The sequence below is a fragment of the Accipiter gentilis genome, chromosome W (assembly GCF_929443795.1).
Source record: "Accipiter gentilis chromosome W, bAccGen1.1, whole genome shotgun sequence".
NCBI lineage: Eukaryota > Metazoa > Chordata > Aves > Accipitriformes > Accipitridae > Astur > Astur gentilis.
Window position 1 is genome coordinate 20,281,996 of NC_064918.1, and position 19,473 is coordinate 20,301,468.

Consider the following 19,473-nt stretch of genomic DNA (forward strand, 5'->3'; position numbering starts at 1 on the left):
CACCTGAGTCTCCCCCTGTCTTCACTAATATTTGCAAATCAGATTTCTGGTAATCTTCACAATTACTTTTGAAAGATAGCTACGGCAGCTTTACTCATTCGTGTTTGGCTAGGACGATGTGACCTCTTGTCTGAAGTCCTTTCCTTGCTACGGTGTTTCTTGCGTTCGTCATCTACCTAGGTCATTATAGCGTTCCCTACTTGAGTTTACATGTTAAGAAAGATATCATATACATATGTATGTCATACAGAGAATGTTGGTGGTTTGGGTTTTTTTTTTTTACTGATACTGTTACCTATGGACCAATGGGTAAAACTAGAGATGTTATTTTTACTATGCAAATGTCTATATAACTTTGGTGCTAGTAAAAGAAACAAATCTCATACTAAGTCTTTTGTAAAATGGCATCCCTGAAGATCATTTGGGTCTGACTCTAGTTCCTTCTGCCTGCTCCACGTTTGAGGTAACTCGCATCTGGGGATATGTAGAGAAGCTTTTGAGAAAGCTAAAAGTGGTTTGAATGCAACTTATCTCCTAGGCAATATGCAGTACCTGTTGTTAACAGTTTTTCCTTTTGCTTTAGAGCCCTGCTCAGTCACTTTGCACAAAGCTGACATGACTGATGGCTTATCTCAGGTAAAGTAGAATGTTAGTTTGAAATGAGAAGAATGAAACAATTTAAATAATACCATATTTCTAGGACATCTTTCAAAAATCTTTGACTTATGCTTTCAGCGTTACATCAAAGACTTGTCTGACCACGAAGTTGCTTCTGTAACTCCCATCTCACTTCTAAATAAATGCAATGGACCCATAGCCCTGTACGGAGCCTATTAATGTCATAGGCAAAAAGCCAAAATTGAAGAATAGTAGCTTAGGACTAGAACCAGGCCTTTCACTTGGCAAGAGATGGGGATGATGTTGAAAGAAATAAAGGAAGAAAGAATGAAACAAAGAAAGAAAGAAACAAACAAACTAGGTCTATGAGGTGGAGAAAAGAATATAAGCAAAAACTAATCCCCCCAAAAACAAACCCCAAGACTCAAACCTAACAAAATTTTTATTTTTCCTGATATAAGTTTAAACACTGTCATGATGCTTCATATTAAATGCATTGACTAGGCATTTAATTTTACATGCAGGCAATTCCTCTGTAGTTTAGATCTAGCCATGGAGCATTTTGAAATGTTTGTAGCGTTTACATTTATGTTTGATTAAATAGGTTCCTGTAATTAAAATCCAATAGCGTTCAAATGATGGACTTTGAAATGTTAAACATAAATAGCATATGACTGCACAATGGAATAGCTTTGAAAAGCAAAATCAGTAAGTTCTTCAAGCAAAGATAGATAATTCTGGTTTGTAATTTTTCTGTACTGACACAGGTATTTTTAGATCTATTTCCTGTAATTAGTACCCTAGATATCTACTTTGTTAAACCAGGGTAAATCTTATCTGATTTAGCTCCAGCATTGGTACATCATTACTTGAGACAATGTGTTGCTGTTCTGCTTTGTTGTTTCTTGTATAAAAAAAGAAAATGTGGATTTTAGAAAATATCTGTTGATACAAATCACAATTAATTGTGAAATATGCAACAGATGGCGAAACTTATAATCATTCTATCAGACTAATAGTATACTGTCTGCATTTTGGAATTTGCTTTTCCCAAAAGATGCTGTTGGGCTGAAGCCATATTGACAGCTGGTATGTTCCTAATGTAGTTAGTTTGATATACCTCATCTATTAAATTCTGTGCATTTTCCAAAATAACAGATGACAAGTGCAATTGACCACCTGGGAAAAGGCATCTTCAGTAGAAAGCTTAAAATGATTTTTTTTGTGTGTGATTGTACAGATATGCACTGCTTTTCTATTTTGGGTGACATTATAAACTACTAGCATTCTATTTGCCTTCCAAAAGTACAGTATTTTTTGTACACACGTAATGATCAAAAATAATCGTGGGACAACTAACAGATGCTATAACTCTCATGCTTTTAGAAAACTATGACATGCTTATCAGCTTCTCTCTTCAAATGTGGTATTTAGGAATCACATCGCAGACTCTAAATTGAATTATCAGTCTCAGGCAGTACTGCTGTAGAGTACAGAATGTATCCTACAGAAAGCTGTGTAAGATATAGTCATTTAAAAGAATCAACATTTTTCTCTCAGGTAATATACAGTGATATATTTACTGGAGAACATTTTTTTTGCTGAATGAAAGCACCACTGCATGTTATTGACGATCCTGTTATTAAAATAAGGAAGCAGAATCACTTATAGTTTTGAAAACACGCAAAGTTAAGTTTGCATACATTGTAGAGAATTTAAACTTGTTCATATTCAATATTCTCTGAATTTTGAAAAGAAGTTATTTTCAAGGGTTGGTTCAGTCAATTTTAAAGTACCAACTCCAACGATAATGTATTTATAAATCTTGGTGTTCTTTTGTCCTTCTTCGCTTCTACAATAACCCTATGTAATTCTTCATTCATAAGGCTATTCCACACCAACGTGCAAGTCTCTACTACTCAGCTTCTTCAGCCATTTCCATTACATGGCCAGCACAATTTTTTTTGGAGAAGGATTTGGGAAAATACACAAGGCATTGGACTGGTATAATACATTTGAAAAAATAATTGTTTCACCAAAGCAATGCCTCGTGAGCTACTGGCTCTTGTATGGGATGGTGGACCCAAGACTGAGGTACGCACTCCCCTTTCTGAAGACCAGCGCCAAAGCAAATTGCTGGTGCTCCTCATTTTTCAGGGAGTTACCCGAGGATGAGGCAGAGCAGCAAGCTGGGGAGACCAGTGGTGAGGAACACTGCCCGGGCAGGATTGTGAGCTGCAGCTGGATGTGGGTGGGGAAAGATCATCTGGAATTATGGGAGTGGAGTAGCTAATGGTTTTTTAAAGCCGAAAAGCTACTTGATTAACTGGGAGTTGGTCTCAGGACACATAACTAATAACGAGGGAAAGAAAGGCTGTGCGTGAATTAATGGATCACTCCTGTAGGGGGCTATTCATTTTGATTCTGGAGGGTCAGTTAGAGTTGGCGTTGGTGAAACGGAAAGAGAGATGGTCTGGTGAATCCCACTTGAATTTTAGAACCAGATGTTATGCTAAGGAAGAACAAGGTCTGTAAGAAAGGGTTCAGGTTTTGGGGTATGGGAGGGTTGTTTCGATGTTTAGAGCTCACTTTCATTATTGTATCTCAAGATGGATTTTGCAATGGATAGTAGAAGTACAGAGGGGAAAAAAGCAGCAAGTTTAGTACTGGAACAATCCACAGAAAATAATGGGAAAAATCAGTAATCTCATGAAATTACAGACCTGTTACATAACTAAAGTGCCAAGAAGGTATTTTAGAGGAATTACTATTAAAATTAATGTCAGGAAAATGGTGATATTCTATTTTATACAGTCACTCTTGGAGCCTTTGCTTTGCTAGAACCTATAGGTCCAATACTAAGTGGTGAAGACTTCTGTTCTGGGGAGGGGCTGAGCAGAGATTTTGCACAGAAGCACTGAGACGAACTCAGAAATCCTATTTCAAAGAAATACAATGAAGAAATTTTACCTACCACTGTTTACAGAAGAGCAATCAACTGCTTAGCATAGTTTTCTATATTGTGAATATATGTTGGGTTGTCTTGGGTTTTGTTTGTTTCTTTCCTTCTTTTTTCTTTTTTTCCAGTCAGATGGGAAACAGAACCAAAACACTTCAGCTGTTTTCAAGAGCAAGTGAAGACTACGTGTCTTAGCCTTTTAACCATGACTTGGTGCCTAAAGCCTTCAACAGAGATAGAATAGAAAGAAATTACTTCTTCACTGAAACCATTTACTCTCCCAATGGCAATGGCCTGTGATGAAGAGAGATAGAAGAGATTAATAGAAAAGTCACTTTTAGCTTTTTCTCTCTCCCATAGTTAGTTCTAGAAAAGGATTATAGTTATGAAGCTGATGTCTAATAAATATTTAATTTTTAAATTAGTTGGACCACACACAATGAGAAAAACTGGTCTGAGGGCCCAGAGGATAAGCAATTCCCAAATAAGTGAGAAGGCCAAGTTGAATTACTCCCTCTGAATTACGTCATGACCACTGATGACTTCCTTGCTCCTTCTCTGAACTGTACCTTGTACTTGAGAAATCTTGTCAAAACCAACATGATTCTGGAAAACAAGAATCAAAAACAATAAATACTTTTTTTTTTTTTTTTTAATATGTGCAGACTGTTGTATTATTTATATTCCAGAGACTGTAAGGACCAGCCTGTGCTCTCAGACTGGCGTTTTTATAATGTTATGGAATTATTGTCAACTACAGTAATAAAACATAAAGAGCTTGATAATGAAGTTCTTATGCTATCAAAAGTTTACCCATGAAAATAGTCCTATTTTTCTAAGAGGATGATTTACACAAGTAAATACCAATAGGAGTAAGAACTGTATAATGTGGTCCTAAGTAACTCTGCACATTATTTTTTAAAAACAGTGAGCGTTCCCTTTTGTGAATATTTCCTTAACCTCCTGCTCAAGCTATGTCGACACAGACCTAGAACTCATATGACACTCTCATTATTTGATGGATATTGAACAGATATTCTCATTTGTTTTACATTTCCCTTGACAAAGGCTGTGGCAAAACTGCGTGACTAGTTCCTCATTGTCATGCTTTCTTCTCTCCATTCTCTGCAGCATTACGCAGTACTCTTACACTAAAGCAATGGTCTGAAATATCATTTTTCTCCCCAAAAGATATCTTTGTTAAAGGGCAGAAATCTGTTTTACTACTTCCTATCATTATCTGAATTGACTAATACAATGAAACTTATTATGGAAGGTGGGGATGAGGTGGGGCACTTCAGGTCAAATGTTCAATATCTTTCTCCTTTAATTTCAGTCCTTCCTTACAAAATTTTATTACAAAGGGTAAAAATATCCAATAAACACCTGAAAATAGTTTTGAAATATCATTATAGTTCTGTCATATATAACTTCTTAATAAATATGATTGTCATCTTCTGAACAAATGATAATTCTGTCCTAACCATGTCATTTATTAAAAAACTAATATTACAAATAATTAACAAAATGTACTTTCTTCCTGCATTTTTTTTCTTTATCCATCGTCCTTGTAGGACACATGTCCCCACAGATTCCATTTATGCAAGATAACATTTTTATTTGCTAATTTAGCACTTTTTTATAAATCATTTTCTAGACAAGTAAAAAAATCAGAGCATAATATTTCATGGGAGTAATCAAAATGAGAGTAAGCGTGGCATGCTTCTGCTCTCGCTTGTATCCATCCAATATTAGGAGCTTATTCCAGTGAAGATAATTGTGAATTAAGAACAATTCCACTGAACCAGAGCTGTAAAAATAAAAACAGCTAAAAAAGGAGTGAGGTTGGAATCCAACCTGCAGTGATTTAGGATTAATAATCTAATATAGTAAGGAGTGCTCAGGCATTATGGAGGCACTCAGATAATATGGTGAAGACTGCCAATATGTGAACCTATGTAGATGGATGATGAAAACCACTTCTGCATTAGTTCTGCCACCTCCCTAAGTATAAAACTGCTGAATAATATTTATGAGTAGAGGCTGTAATAAGTTCTTTAGTTTGTATCATCTGATATTCCCAACCATCCAGCAAAATGAATCATAACTACATAGCTATTACTGCTATTGCAATGAAGTGGGTATGGAAAAAGACAGAATGAGGAAATACAATAGTTACACTTTTATGTCTGGCAAGAGGCTCTCAGATACTTTAATGAGGAATTTAGGGTACAAACTTGGATGGATGGATTATTAGATAGATCAAATGTTATTTATCTCTGTCTGAAACATAGCTTATTGTGATGAAGACTGAAGTTAAAATGCATGTGTTCTCCCACTGGGTGAATTTTAGCAAAATATAAGAACTCAACCAAGCAGAAATAAGGAAAAAAAAGGCTTATTTTCCTATTTAAAATCTGTTTTTTCCTCCCTCTAGCATAATGACACCACCACAAAGTGGGCACAATAGAAATCTGCACACATTACAAAAGCACATTTGGAATGTTTATTTAAATCCTAATAATTCTCTTTCCCTATGAACAAACAAATTGGGCCTAATGCTTCACTGCATTGCTCTAGGTTTTCTGATTTCCTATAGCATGTTTCGTATTTGTTTTTTTTGTTTTGTTTTTTTTTAGGTGGGCTTGGTTGGTTGGTTTGCTTTCCGTAAGAAAGGCTCACAAGTGCTATTTGCTGCTCCTAATAGGATTGCACCAGTTTTAAAGCCAGAGTACTGCAATATAATGTTGAGTGTTCCTAATGCCCTTTCTAATGGAAGCAGAAAGAATAAGGATATTGGACTTCCCTCATTAAGGCACCTCTAAGCTCTCTACGTATAGTAGGAAGAATCTGACTGGCAGTTTTAATCACAACGTGCTTTCCTACCTTTTATAATCTTTGCCTAGGTTTCTGCTCCTGGCCACTGTCAATGACTGATTTTCAATACACCACAGCAAGGGAGCTGCTCTACCACAAATTAAGCCCTAATGCAGAACCAGGTTGTCTGTGTGCAATTAAGTATTATGTTCCTAGTGCCACGAAATGAGCTCCATCCATTCCACCTGTCTGCAGTCCCTGCTGATTATCAGATGTGGCTAATATCAGACGTGATGCAGGATTAGAGTCATCCTTATTTTAAGAATGGAAGCAGCTGAGGGGGAAGTACCCTCAGATACTTGAAGGGGAAATTAAAATCATAACTGCTCAACAGTGGTAACTTGTGACCAAGGAATCACCTGGTATGGAGAGAAAGAAGGTCCAACTGCAAAAGGGATTAAAATGGCTGGAAGCAGGAAAGCCAGAGGCAGACCGACTCCTGTAAGGGAGCGAGGTTTCCCTTGGCGATGAGATAAGATATGGCCACAGCGCTGGGTTGTAGCCATGCTGGAACGCAAGCGCTCAGGGGCCACCTTTGGGCAGCAGAGGCGGTGATGGGGGATGGACCCAAGGCCAAGCTGAGGCACCCTATGTCAGCACTCCCAGGACTGATGCTGGTGCAAGTGTATATAGGGAATTGGCTCATGACACATCTTTACAAACTCCTTATAGAACCATTTATGGCAGTATGACTCTGTCCAATTACTATTTTATTAATATTTTTTAAATATATGTATTTAAGTAAAAATGTGTGTTTAATTCACATCAAAGAGTACAATAACAATTCCTTATGCGAGAAAAACAACATACTCTTAGTTAGCAGGAGACTTGTTCATTTTCCCCAAATAAATAACTGGAAGCTGTGTTTTTTCCAGCTTTACTACTACTTATCATGGCTCCTCTGCCAGAGGTTACTCTGATGACAAGTCACAGAGCAGGGCTTGGGCTCCCCCTTCAACCACTTCAATTTAGTGCAAAGCCACCTTCACCGGAGAGTGACCTACCATGTTGATTCTGAGCCAGTCGTGGGAACCTGCTATCTAGCAAGGATGTAATGGTATAGAATGGAAACCAGCATATTTTAAATTATGCAGAAAAATCTGCCAGTCTATAGGTACAGGCAAGTCCCTACAGAGCTGAGCTTGGAACCTGTATAGGAGAAGAAGCAATTCCACAGTGTTCCCATTTAATAGCCTTCACAGGACCTATATACAAATGCTTTGTGCAAACAAGAGTGAAATATTACTTTCATTACAGGATAAATACTCTAGGCTGATTAGGAAGCCAAAGCTTTTTCTTAGGTATCTGAATAGAGAAGATTTGCACTAACTACCAATACGCATCCCCACAAACAAAAAAAAATATTGAATGTTTCTGTAGGTCTTCTAACCAATCTCAAACTTCACGTATGTTATCTACCTGTCATACATCCTTCCACAGTTTATTATTTTTCTCCCATTTATTACAAAGCCTAGGTCTCCACCAGCTTTAAGGCAAGGAAATAATACCCAGAACTAGAATGGAAATAAATATTTGGATAGCAAAAAAACAGAAGGAAAAAAAAAAGAAAAGTCTATCAATACGTTTCTGTGAAAGATACGTTTCATTTGGTACACACACACAATTCCCACATACACACTTAACAAGAGAAACTATTTAAAGATACCAAGTAGGCGTGACACATATACACAAAGAAAAAAAAATAATCAAGAATATCAGTAAGCTCTATGAGCTGAATTTTCCATCAGTTACCAAGTTATGACGGATGCAAGTGCAACATTTCTTAATGATTGTAATACAGGATTTAAAAAAGACAGAAAACTCTACATTTAGGAGAAAGTCATATTGCATCAACGCTATATTAAGATTTCATTAATCAAATCATAGACAGAAAAAAATCAGGAAAATACGTAAACCACAGTACCAGAAAAATAGCACAAGCTGTCATTTAAAAATCTTTGAATATCAGCATTTAGTTTCACTTTCTGTTCCTTCTTTTAAGCCCTGACTGTACTCCAAGAATAGCCTGCAAGTGCTGCTCAGTCTGGACATTGGGTTGTGAAGTGTCAGAAAGGAGAGCGTTTCATTTGGCATTGTGAAAATCTTAGAGGTACCAATTTACCATGCTCAGAAGTGACTGAAAGAAAAATTTCTTATCTTCTTATTTTTATTCTACCTCTCTCTTTTCTCTAATCCTCTCTAATCCACTCAAAAAATTATCAGCTAGGAATTTGCCCGTGTCAAGTTTTTGAACCAAGGGTGGTTTTGCTCTAGCTTTGTTCTCAGAAGCGTGACGGCCCTTGGATCACTTTTGCAACGGGAATTGAATTTTTTCCCCACTCTCATAACTCAGAGAGAATTACAAAAGGTTTTTGGATTAAAGCCACAGAAGGACTTTATCACCCAAATCTTACCGTACCATTTCAGGAAGGTTTCCCACTCACGTGCTGTCTGACCCGTAGATGTCCTGATGCATGTAGAAGGTTAAAGGCTTGCTGGCAGGGCCCAAACTGCCTGAACCCCAAGCAGATGATTGAGCATTGCTGCAATAACAGGAACTGACCCCTAGAGCTCATATAGGAAGAACAAGACATACTGCAGCTTTTGGCACTGTAAAGATCATATCTAAAAATCCTATGAATACTGAACACGTGATTTGAAAGAATTTCTTAAAATACTAAATCCAGTTTTCTCCTGTCGCAGTCAATTATCCAATTTATAAACATAACTTTAAATAAGCTGCATTTCTTCCTGCCACTTCCTCAGACCTCACTTGCTGGTGATTAGGAGCCTTCTTTTAATTTCCTGGATAAGTTTCCTCTTGGCAAATTTATACCTACTTGTTCGTTTGCCGGCATGAATTAGCTCTTTGGTGTCCTTGTGCATTTGCAAATAGTAACCTTATCTCAGCCTTTTATTTTTCTTTTCAACAAAAGCTGCTCCTAGACTGTACATTTGACTCAAGCCTGAGCCCAAGAGCTTTGCCTTGACCTCCGCCTGAAACGCTGCCTGGCATGAAACCCTCACGGGTCAGAGGCACTGATATGCTCTGCTGTGTTGTAGCCTCCTCTGTGCCACGCTGGGGATCACGTTGATAAACACCTTAGCCAGAACGGTGAATAATTAAGAAAACTATGATGGAGGACTGTTTAAAGAGCTGTTGTTCTTTAGCCATCTGTTTAAGCAGCTGTTAATTATCCCAACATCATGCCATTCATGGTCAGACACAAGTCTCGGTGAAAAGGCAGTGCTTGCTGTTCATTGATCCCTACCAGGTATGGAGAAAAGGAACATTCCCATGGGGTCTTATTTCAGAAGGGTCTGTTAATCTTTCCTTCCAGGTTGAGACTGCTGACCACTAGTATCGTCAGCCTTGCTACAGTCATGCAGAATTTGACGTTGATACATGGCTTGCTGCAGCACTATCTATCAGCTGGAAGGGAATAAGGAATGGTCTCAGCTGTGGGAACCAGCCGAGAACAACTCCTGCATGCCAACAGGGGGTCTTGAATTGCACACAGACAAGCTAAGAAACCCCTACTCTCACAGGTGTTCCTTGGAAGTAAGCACGAGTGATTGCTGCTTTCAGGTGGGAGGTGGGAGGTGAGAGGCCCTCAGTTTAGTGTTTGTCACCAAGAGCTTCTCCCCTGGAGCTAGTCCATCTAACTGCAGATAAAAAGAGGCTGCTGCCTTTCAGGGAGCCTTGTAACAGCCACCTCCCAGCATGCCCACGTACTCAATGGTGTTCTCATTTAGCTTCAAAGGCAGTTGCCCAGGAACTTGACCAAGCCAACATTTTGGGCTCAGTTCTTGATCACTGCAGCTGAGAGACATTCTTGCTCTTGTTCCAATCTGAAGTCATCTTCCCAAACTACTTGGCAGGTCAAAAACCGTGTACAGTATTACATAGAAGGTCCACGCTACATACAATGAAATTATTAATTCCTTATTTCAGCAAGAAAAACCTAGTCCGACAAATTGTAGGATTCGACTTTAATTATGTCACACTGACAACCTGTAGACTTTCAATGACTAATAAATATATGCAGACTTTTCTATTTCTCAGCAGTTTCCAGCTAATGAGACCACAACTTCTTCAAGAAATTATTCTCATTATTCTTTAAATGAAAGACATTGTACTCTCCAGTGTTTGTTTCTATTCTATTTCTATTGCTTCAATCCTCAGCTAAACCAAATTCTTCTTCCCAATGTAACCCATCAGAAAATTTTATCAACACATACCTGAACTTTGTGCCGAGAAAATTAAAAAGAAAGCCAGGCGGCATCACTCCGTGGCTATTTCTCGAGGAGCTCCATAGCTGGGAGATACGATTTTGCCATTACTAATAAAGAAATCATGTCCTTGACCCAGCAGTGCCAGGATTCAGTCTCTCCCTGGGGGTTGCTGGTTTAACCCCTGTGCTGGGACCAGACACTGCTGTCTGCCCTGCCCCAGCTTCAGCGCTGGGGGTGGCCGCACTGGGGAGGGGGTGTCGTCCCCCAGTGCCGTCACTGCCTGACAAACCATAACCCTCTGGGTGCCTGGGGCTGGGGGACGCTGCCAGACTGCAGTGGGAGAGGGAAGCGGGCTGTGATGAAAGAAACTTAGAAAAAAAAACCCAAGAAAAGCCCAAGTCTGAGCAGGAGAAAACTCCTCCACCATGACTATCATAGGGCTCCCTACAGAGACCTCAGGATGCTGAAAACTCGCTACGTGCCTCCTCCCCCAGCTAAAACCACCCACCTTAGGACACAGAGGAATATTGGAAGGGTAAACACAAAACTGGAGGAAAGGGATAGATAATGGGAATTTTGTCATGTATAGCAACTTCTACCTTTAGTATTACTAATAAGATCTGGTTTTTATTGATTAGATAATTTGGACAGTGAGTGTTAGTATCATTATAACTGGACTAATAATAAAGTTTATTGCATTTTGGCTACATTGTTAAAACTTTTAAGCAGACTACAAATGAATTCTCTGCTTCACATATATGGTATATTCCTCATTTTTGTCCATAACAAAATTTTAACTGTTACAACTTCACTAGGCTTCTCTGTCCAGTTTAGTAGCTCTCTTTCAGTGTGAGGTATCCATGCATACCCTTCAGTTAATTCTCTCCCTATACTCAGTTTCCCTTTCAGTCCTTTACTTCAGCTTCACGTAGCTTTTCCTGTGTGGCACCACAGTAGCTGTTTATCTGAAATCCAGATAGATTAGATCTGCTGCCTTCTTTTATCTAAAAAAAGGTCAGTAGTGCCCTTGAAAGATGAATGAAACTGGTCAGGTGTGATCCACACCCACTAATCCTCATTCCATTTTTTATTTATATATTCAACCTTTTGTTCAAACCTTTTCTAAGGCAGGAGCATACAAATCAAGTGAGTGGTCAAGCCACAAAAAACTTTGACTTATTAGCACTGAGTATGTCTCTATTCCTTGTCTGTCACTGGTCTCCAACCTCTCCTAGACATGGTCATCATGCTTTTACACCTCAGATCCTTTCTGGATACACTCTACTTGGCCTTCTTACTTTCTTTTGTGCCTGAAGGACAGCACATAGGGGGAAATGGAAAGTGAAGAAGGAAAGGCAAATGATAGATGCAATATTTTCCCTGAATTTACTTGTCTCATGGAAAAACTGCTCAGTCCACAGTTCAGTCCAATCGGTGTAGAAGCAATTTCTTGATTTATTAACAATATGCAATAAACTGTCAATGAGTGAATTATGTGTTTAGGACCAACAATAGCATTACAAAAGATACACCACAACACCTGACACATAAAATGTTAAGAAACACCTACAACTTATAACAACCCTTCTATAACTCATCCCCAAAAGCTACAATCACACACACACACAGACCGAAATGCAACCCACCCAGTGTGAGGGTCCACCACATGCAGATCCTTCTGCGGAGATGTGGGTGCCCCAGCTGACCGTGCACCCCCGCCACTCCTGGCACCCCACTAAGGCACCGGCCGTGGGCAGAAGCCCCATGAGGATCCACACGCACTTAAGGAGAGGTGCCCCCACACCGTGCCCACGCTGTGGGTCACCGCGTAGGTGCAAACTGCTCCCGTGTTCCAAGGGAGGTGTTGGGTCTGGCCCAGGCAGGGCTGGGGATGCCACAGCGTGATGGCCAGCAATGTCCAACCAAGGTCACTGCTCCTCATCCTGCTCCGAGGCCTCTCTACCCCCACCTTTTACAAACGTCTTTGTTTCTTTTATACTTGTTTTCAGGTTGAATCCTTTGTATCTCTTTGTAACTCCCTGGTTAATATTTAATATGGCTGATGGTCAACTTCCTCCTTAATTCTGTCAGTTTGGGACAAACCTTCTCTAAGCCAGTTTTGCATATTTGATTTACGCACACACTCTTACACTGACATTTCTGTCTTACCAGCTGCCGTGATCAAAGCCATCTGCCAACGGTGGGCTCTGCGTTCTTGCCATACACAACTGGAAAATACATAGCCCCTGGCTAAATCGCAAATGCTATCACCTCAGCTCGTCATTAAAAGCAGTGGAGTATACGCCACATATAGCCTATTCTACTAAGGGCAGACTGGATTATCCGATGTTTCTTAAACGTAGGCAGCACATATATACTATATACTATAATACTATACTATAATACTGGCATATATACTATTGTATAATCACACAGCACTACCCCTGGTTCAGCAGACACATTAAAGATCATTGCTTGCTAGACCTGTGATTGCGTGTACCAATTCTTATAATACTATAGGGTTGAGATTGTCAGGTCTCTCAACTGAAATACATTTAAAAACCTTAAATTCTATTCTCATTACAGAAGTGATAATATTCTTTTTTGTATATGGGCTCAATGGCCCACTTGTCTCTGCTATGTTGTTCTCCTTACTAAAATCTGAGACAAAGGTTTTGGGCTATCTTCAGACAGCTTAGAGGCAGACTATCATTATTACCTGGCTTATCCTCACAACATTCCACCCTCATTAGACAGCAAACCCAATTCTTTTATCCTTATTTTCTTGGGAGAATAAATGAGAAAAAATGCAATGTTATTATTTCTTTTGCAAGGAGTTATTTCCATTCTTGCCAAGTCTATATTTCTATTATTGTAACCTCTGAGAGTATTTTTTGATAAATCCTTTTTTCCGATTTCTTAGTCCCTCAGCTTACTCCTGATACTTCCTTTGACTTGGTGTCTTACTAATATTTTGTGTCTTTGAGAAAATATTAAACATGGAAAACATTTTAGAAGGCTTTTAAAGTTAATAAACTTTTAAAAATTTTTATAAAGAAGCAATTAAGGTGAAAAATTGCTTTCATAGTTATATTACTTGCTGCTTAGTTCATTTTAATATATCCACTCTTCTGCTAGTTTAGATATTAATGTTATTGTTACAAAGCGCATTATTCTATACAAGTATTTATGACAAGTAGCCATCAAAGTGACCTGTCCTATGTCACTGCATTTTGGAAAACAGAAGCAAATGGTCATCCAAAAACCTCTGTGAATATCAAGATTTCTTTTTTTTTTAAAGAGAAAGAAACTTAAACATGCAGGATGTCTCACCAGTTATACAACAAACTGCAGCAAAGCTAACAATGAAGACCCAAACTCTCTTTTATTCATTTCTCTTGCAGTAGTGAAGCTTCCACTTCCTTTTCTAAGCTCACTGGTAGTGATAGGAAATAGGATTATCTGTTGGTGGACTTAGTGAAGTTTGTGGCAACAGATGCCATAGCCAGAGGAAAGCAACTGCAAAGCAAAGTTTCAGACACTAACAATGGGTTTCAGACTGAAATAGTAGGAGATTAAAGAATAAAGTTCCCTCAGGTCTAGAAGCATTTGTATGCCTCAGTAACACTAACAAAGCTAGGACTTGGGGGGGAAAAAAAGATACTTGGACTGATGTAATTCATTTGTACCAGGGGTGAAATCCCAGGGGAAAAAAAAAAAAAAAAAAGAAAATCTGTATTATTTCTATATGTGATTTTTCTTAATTTCCTTTCCCTCAGAGAAAAAGCAGCAAGGAAATCTGCTGTTTATGAGACAAAGAAATCAGTTCAGGAAAGCAAGGCATTTAATGAAAGTACAGGGAAAATGTTGCTGGAGTGAGAAGTACATGTAGACCTCTCCTGTTGCAGAAAAAAAAGGGGAAAGGGTTGGAGGAAAATATGCTGCAATGCATGTAGTGCATTGATTTTCCTACAGGTTAAGGTAGGCATTAGATCAGAAAAGATAGCCCCCAAGGTCCTTTCTAGTCTAATTCTCTATGAAATGCTGGGAGTCCAATGCATTTTCTCAGCAGCATCTGAGAATGCTGGAGCTGACTGGAGCTGACTGGAAACTGCTCTCCTTAACGCTCTGCTGAGTAACTAAGAGATTCCTCCCATCTCTCCCATCCCTGTGAGCTCACGGAGTCACTGCTTTCTTGTGAGTCGCTGTGCGGTCCCTGAATTCCCTGTGACGTGGGGTGGCCCAGCGGGAGAGATCGGATGGAAATGGGCTCCGCAGGGTGACCATGGGAGTGGATCCGGCAGGTAGGTAGTCCAAGCTTTGATGCAGGAGCAGCAAGGTGATATCATAAAGAACTTCAAAATCAAATACAGCTGAAAAGCTGGCAAAAGATGGAAGATGAACCGGTGAGAGACTGCAGGAAGGTGGAATGGTGGTAAAAGGTAGCAGCAGACCTCTTTGTGGTCTTTAGTTCACCTGGATCATCGATGTTTTGTGCAGCCCCCTTTCCACCCCACATGCCACTTACCCCCAAATCCTTACAAATTACATAGAAGAATCAAATCATATTACTGAAATACTCATAACTATGAACACACACACAAAAAAGGATGCACCTAGAGCACAACTGGCATTGTAATCCACAGCTCTGAAGGATATTTAGAATGATTATCTTACTTCTAGCCCCAAATCAAACAAAACAGTAAGTAGGAATCAATACAACTTAATTTACTTCCCGTCACTTTTATGAACTTAGTTTATTAGAAGTTATGCAATCCTTGTATAATATAATCATATCTAGTATGTGTAAGTGTCATTTTTATTCTAAAAGCACTTCAGTTAGACTTCTTTAAAAAAATCTCATATACATCAAAGTGCCAGTAAGTCTGAGTTAATTGCAAAAGCAGTGTTGGGCTGCTCAATTTCTCTGATCTCTTTTTCTTGGCTTTCAGAGTGGTTCCAATAGCAAGGAAGAAGCAAACAGTTACTATGTCACTGTATTGGATCAGGCTGGGATGGTGTTACTTTCCCCATACACAGCCCATATAGTATCTCCATCTAGAAGGGTGTTGATAACACACCAGTGTGTTGATAACACACCAGCACAAAACACAGAGTTTGTTTTGCAGTGATGCAGTGCTCACACAGCATCAAGGCTGTCTCCCCAACCTCTGGGCTGGGGGTAGGCAAGAGGGTGGTCGCCAGGACAGAAGACCCGAACTGACCGAAGGGATATTCCAGACCATCTGAAGTCATGCTCAGCGATAAAAGCTAAGAGAAAGGAGGCAGGGGGAGACGGTGGGGCTTGCCTTATTAAGGTGTTTGTCTTCCGAAGCAAGCGGTATGTGTACTGAGGCCGCACTTCCCAGGAGGTGGCTGGACATCACCTAGTGATGGGAAGTAGACGATAAATCTTTTTTTTTTTTTTTGCTTTGCCTCTGTGTGCAGCCTTTGAAAACACTTCTCTGTGCAGCAGGGTAAGCAATCTGTATAAGCAGTGTTGTTAATGTCAGCTTTTACTTTTCCTGCATACTGTCACTCAGATAATACAGGTATCTGGGCACTTGAAGGGAGATATTTAGAGCTGGCTTTAAGTTACAAGATACTATGATGTTGGGAAATACCAGGATTCGCAAAAACTTAAACAGTTATCCTCAAAGAATACTACAGTTCTCCATGCACATGACAAAAAGATTCAGCACATCAGACTCAGCACCTCTCTTAGGCTTTGTCAAACTGAGAACAGAAGGGCTTAAATATCAGACTCCTTTGGACAGACCAAAACCCACATCCTAATTTAAAGATTTACTAATCACAGTTTGGAATGAATTAACTACTCAACACAATTTTCAAGCTTTTCCCTTTGTAAGACATATAGATCTGACATACAGTTCTGAGGTGGTTTCTCCATGAAACAGCTGCGCTTCCAGAGCCTTCGGCGAGCGGCCGGGTCCCCGGGGCCACTCGGGGCGGGGCGGGGCGGTCCGGCCCCTTCCCTTCCTCTCCCTCTCCCTTTCCCTTCTTCCCCTCGCCTCCCCCGTTGCCATGGCCGCCGCCCGCCCGCTCGCTGCCCGCCGCCGGGGAGCTGCCCCGCGCGTCCTCCGGCCCGGCCCGGCCTCCCCGCCCTGTCACTGACCGGCCGCGGCCCCGGCAGAACTCGCCCCGCCGGTGTGTGGGAGACGGTAACGCCTTCGGTCCCTCACAGCGCCGCCATCTTTGCTGTGGGTCCCGACCTGGGGGCTCTGGTGGAATTCGAGATAGGACAGTGGTGGGGAGAAGTAATGGCTAAAACATGGGCGTTGCCAGAGGAGGGTATGATTGTGAGGAGGTTTTGCTGTAACTGCAGTGAAGGGATGAGGCGTGGAGTGTGTGTAAACCTTCCACTTCTGATGGTGTGCAGCTGGAAAGACAGGATGCTGAGGAGAAGCTGGGTTTAGGTTCGTTTTTATTTCTCACCATCCCACTCTGTTATTAAATGGCAATAAATTTAATTAATTTCCCAAAAGTCGACTCTGTGTTGCCTGTGACGGTAAGTGATCTCCCTGTCCTTATCCCAACCCACGAGCTTTTAATCTTGTGTTCTGCCCATCTGGGGAGTGAGAAAGCGTGGTGGGCACCTGGTGGCCAGTCAAGGTCAACCCACCACTGTCAATTAGCCCCTGTCCTGGTTTCAGCTGGGATAGAGTTAATTTCCTTCCTAGTAGCTAGTATAGTGTCATGTTTTGGATTTAGGATGAGAATAATGCTGATAACACACTGATGTTTTAGTTGTTGCTAAGCGGTGCTTATACTAAATTAAGGGCTTTTTGTTTTCTCAGCCAACCCAACCAGTGAGGATGCTGCAGCTTCACAAGATGCTGGGATGAGACACAGCTGGGATAGCTGACAATGACGGACCAAAGGGATATTCCACACCATAGGACATCATGCTCAGCATAAAAAGTAGGAGGAAAGCTGGCCAGGGGCCGCTGCTCAGGAACTGACTGGACATCAGTTGGCGGGTGGTGAGCAATTGCATTATGCATTACTTCTTTTGTATATTCTAACTCTTTTTTTTTTGTTGTTATTATTATATTTTCCCTTCCTTTTCTGTCCTGTTAAACTGTCTTTATCTCAACCTACGAATTTTACTTTTTTTTCCCCAATTCTCTCTGCCATCCCACTGGGGGCAGGGACTGAGTGAACGGCTCCGTGATGTTTAGCTCCCTGCTGGGTTAAACCATGACAGTCCCTTTGCCACATAGTAGACATATTGTCTCTGCAGAACTTTTTGTCATGTTTTAGAAGTGGAACTCCAAATGAACATTTCATTGGAAAGTTATTCAATATTAGTCAGCAAGCCATAATTCAAAACCTATTATGTTTATAGACCAACTTTTGTTTTCTTAATTGCAATACATCTAGCCACCTTCATATCACCACTGGGTATTTCTCATTTAAAACATTAATAATGAGTAATATCTGCATGTAAAGCTGGAGGTTCCTTGTTTTTCTGAGTTAAAAAATTACATCCCTTTGGGATGGAGGTAACTACTGCATGTTCTTATTTAAAATGATGTTGGGACTATGCTGTTCTTGTTAAGGTAAACAAGTTTCGTAAAAAAAATAAAATTTGCAGGGTTTTTTACATGATTGGATTTGTTCTGGTACTACATCACAGCAGAACCCCTTAATTACTAATCAGGACTCCTTCCACATATCTTAAATAAATGTATGGTTTACACACCAATCACACCACTGATTTACAGTCTTTAGTGATTTGTAGTTTAGATTCCTTCAATGTGTAGAATCATCTCTTGCATGTTTAATCATAAGCAGTAAAGTACATGCTTTGCAAAAAATCTGGGTCCTTTTGAGAACCTTATGGTTCTGATCAGTCAGATGAGGAAAACAAAAAAAAAAAAAGGCACGGTAAACACCACATATTGGCTTCCTACTCTTCCTTTAATGATATTTTTTTTTAATACACCATGGTTTTGCAAGAGATTTCCCACTACCTCTCCATGTAAATATAGGAGTGTCTTCTGGGCAATGATTCTAGTACAGCAATCTTTCTGCTAATCTTTCTGTTGAGTTCACTTAAAATCCTAAACTGCTGTCAACATTTTCCTTGCCAGTTCTATTTCTATTCTCTTTTAATTCAAGAATTTTATGCTGTTTCTTGAACTTCCTGACTTGTGCCCTCTGCTGAATGTCAGCTTTTTCACTTCTCTTCCAAGTTCCTATTAGTTTTCTTCGCTACCACTGTAGTCTATGTTGGAATTGGATGTTTAAGATCATACCAGTTCATAGAAATTAACATTAGACATACTTGGTGTTCTTAGAAATGAATGTTTAAATTCTGAGTAATACATGAAAATAAGGTCAAAATAGTTGCATCTCTTTTCCACAAATGCACAACTGAGTGAGACATAATTACTGGATGTCTAATGTTAGACATGTGGAATAACTGCCTGACATAATTTAAGGCTTCAGCCTGAACTTTTGAATTTAGTGCTCATTCAAGTCAATGGGAAAAGGTCTGTTGACTGCAGTGCAAAATATACCAACCTGTGTTGGTTTGTGGATGCCTCAACTAAAGATGATCAGCACTGTAGCACAAGAAATAACAGATCTAAGGTACATCCCACTGGTACCTCTGACAGATGTATCTGTTATAGCTTTTTACAAGATGCAAAATATTTTTATCCTCATGTTCAGCCATCTCTTTTGCCTTTGCTTGTCAAGAATAGTGGCATGACTCCAGCTACCTCTTCTGTTCTCTGTACCTTCAGTCAGAAATA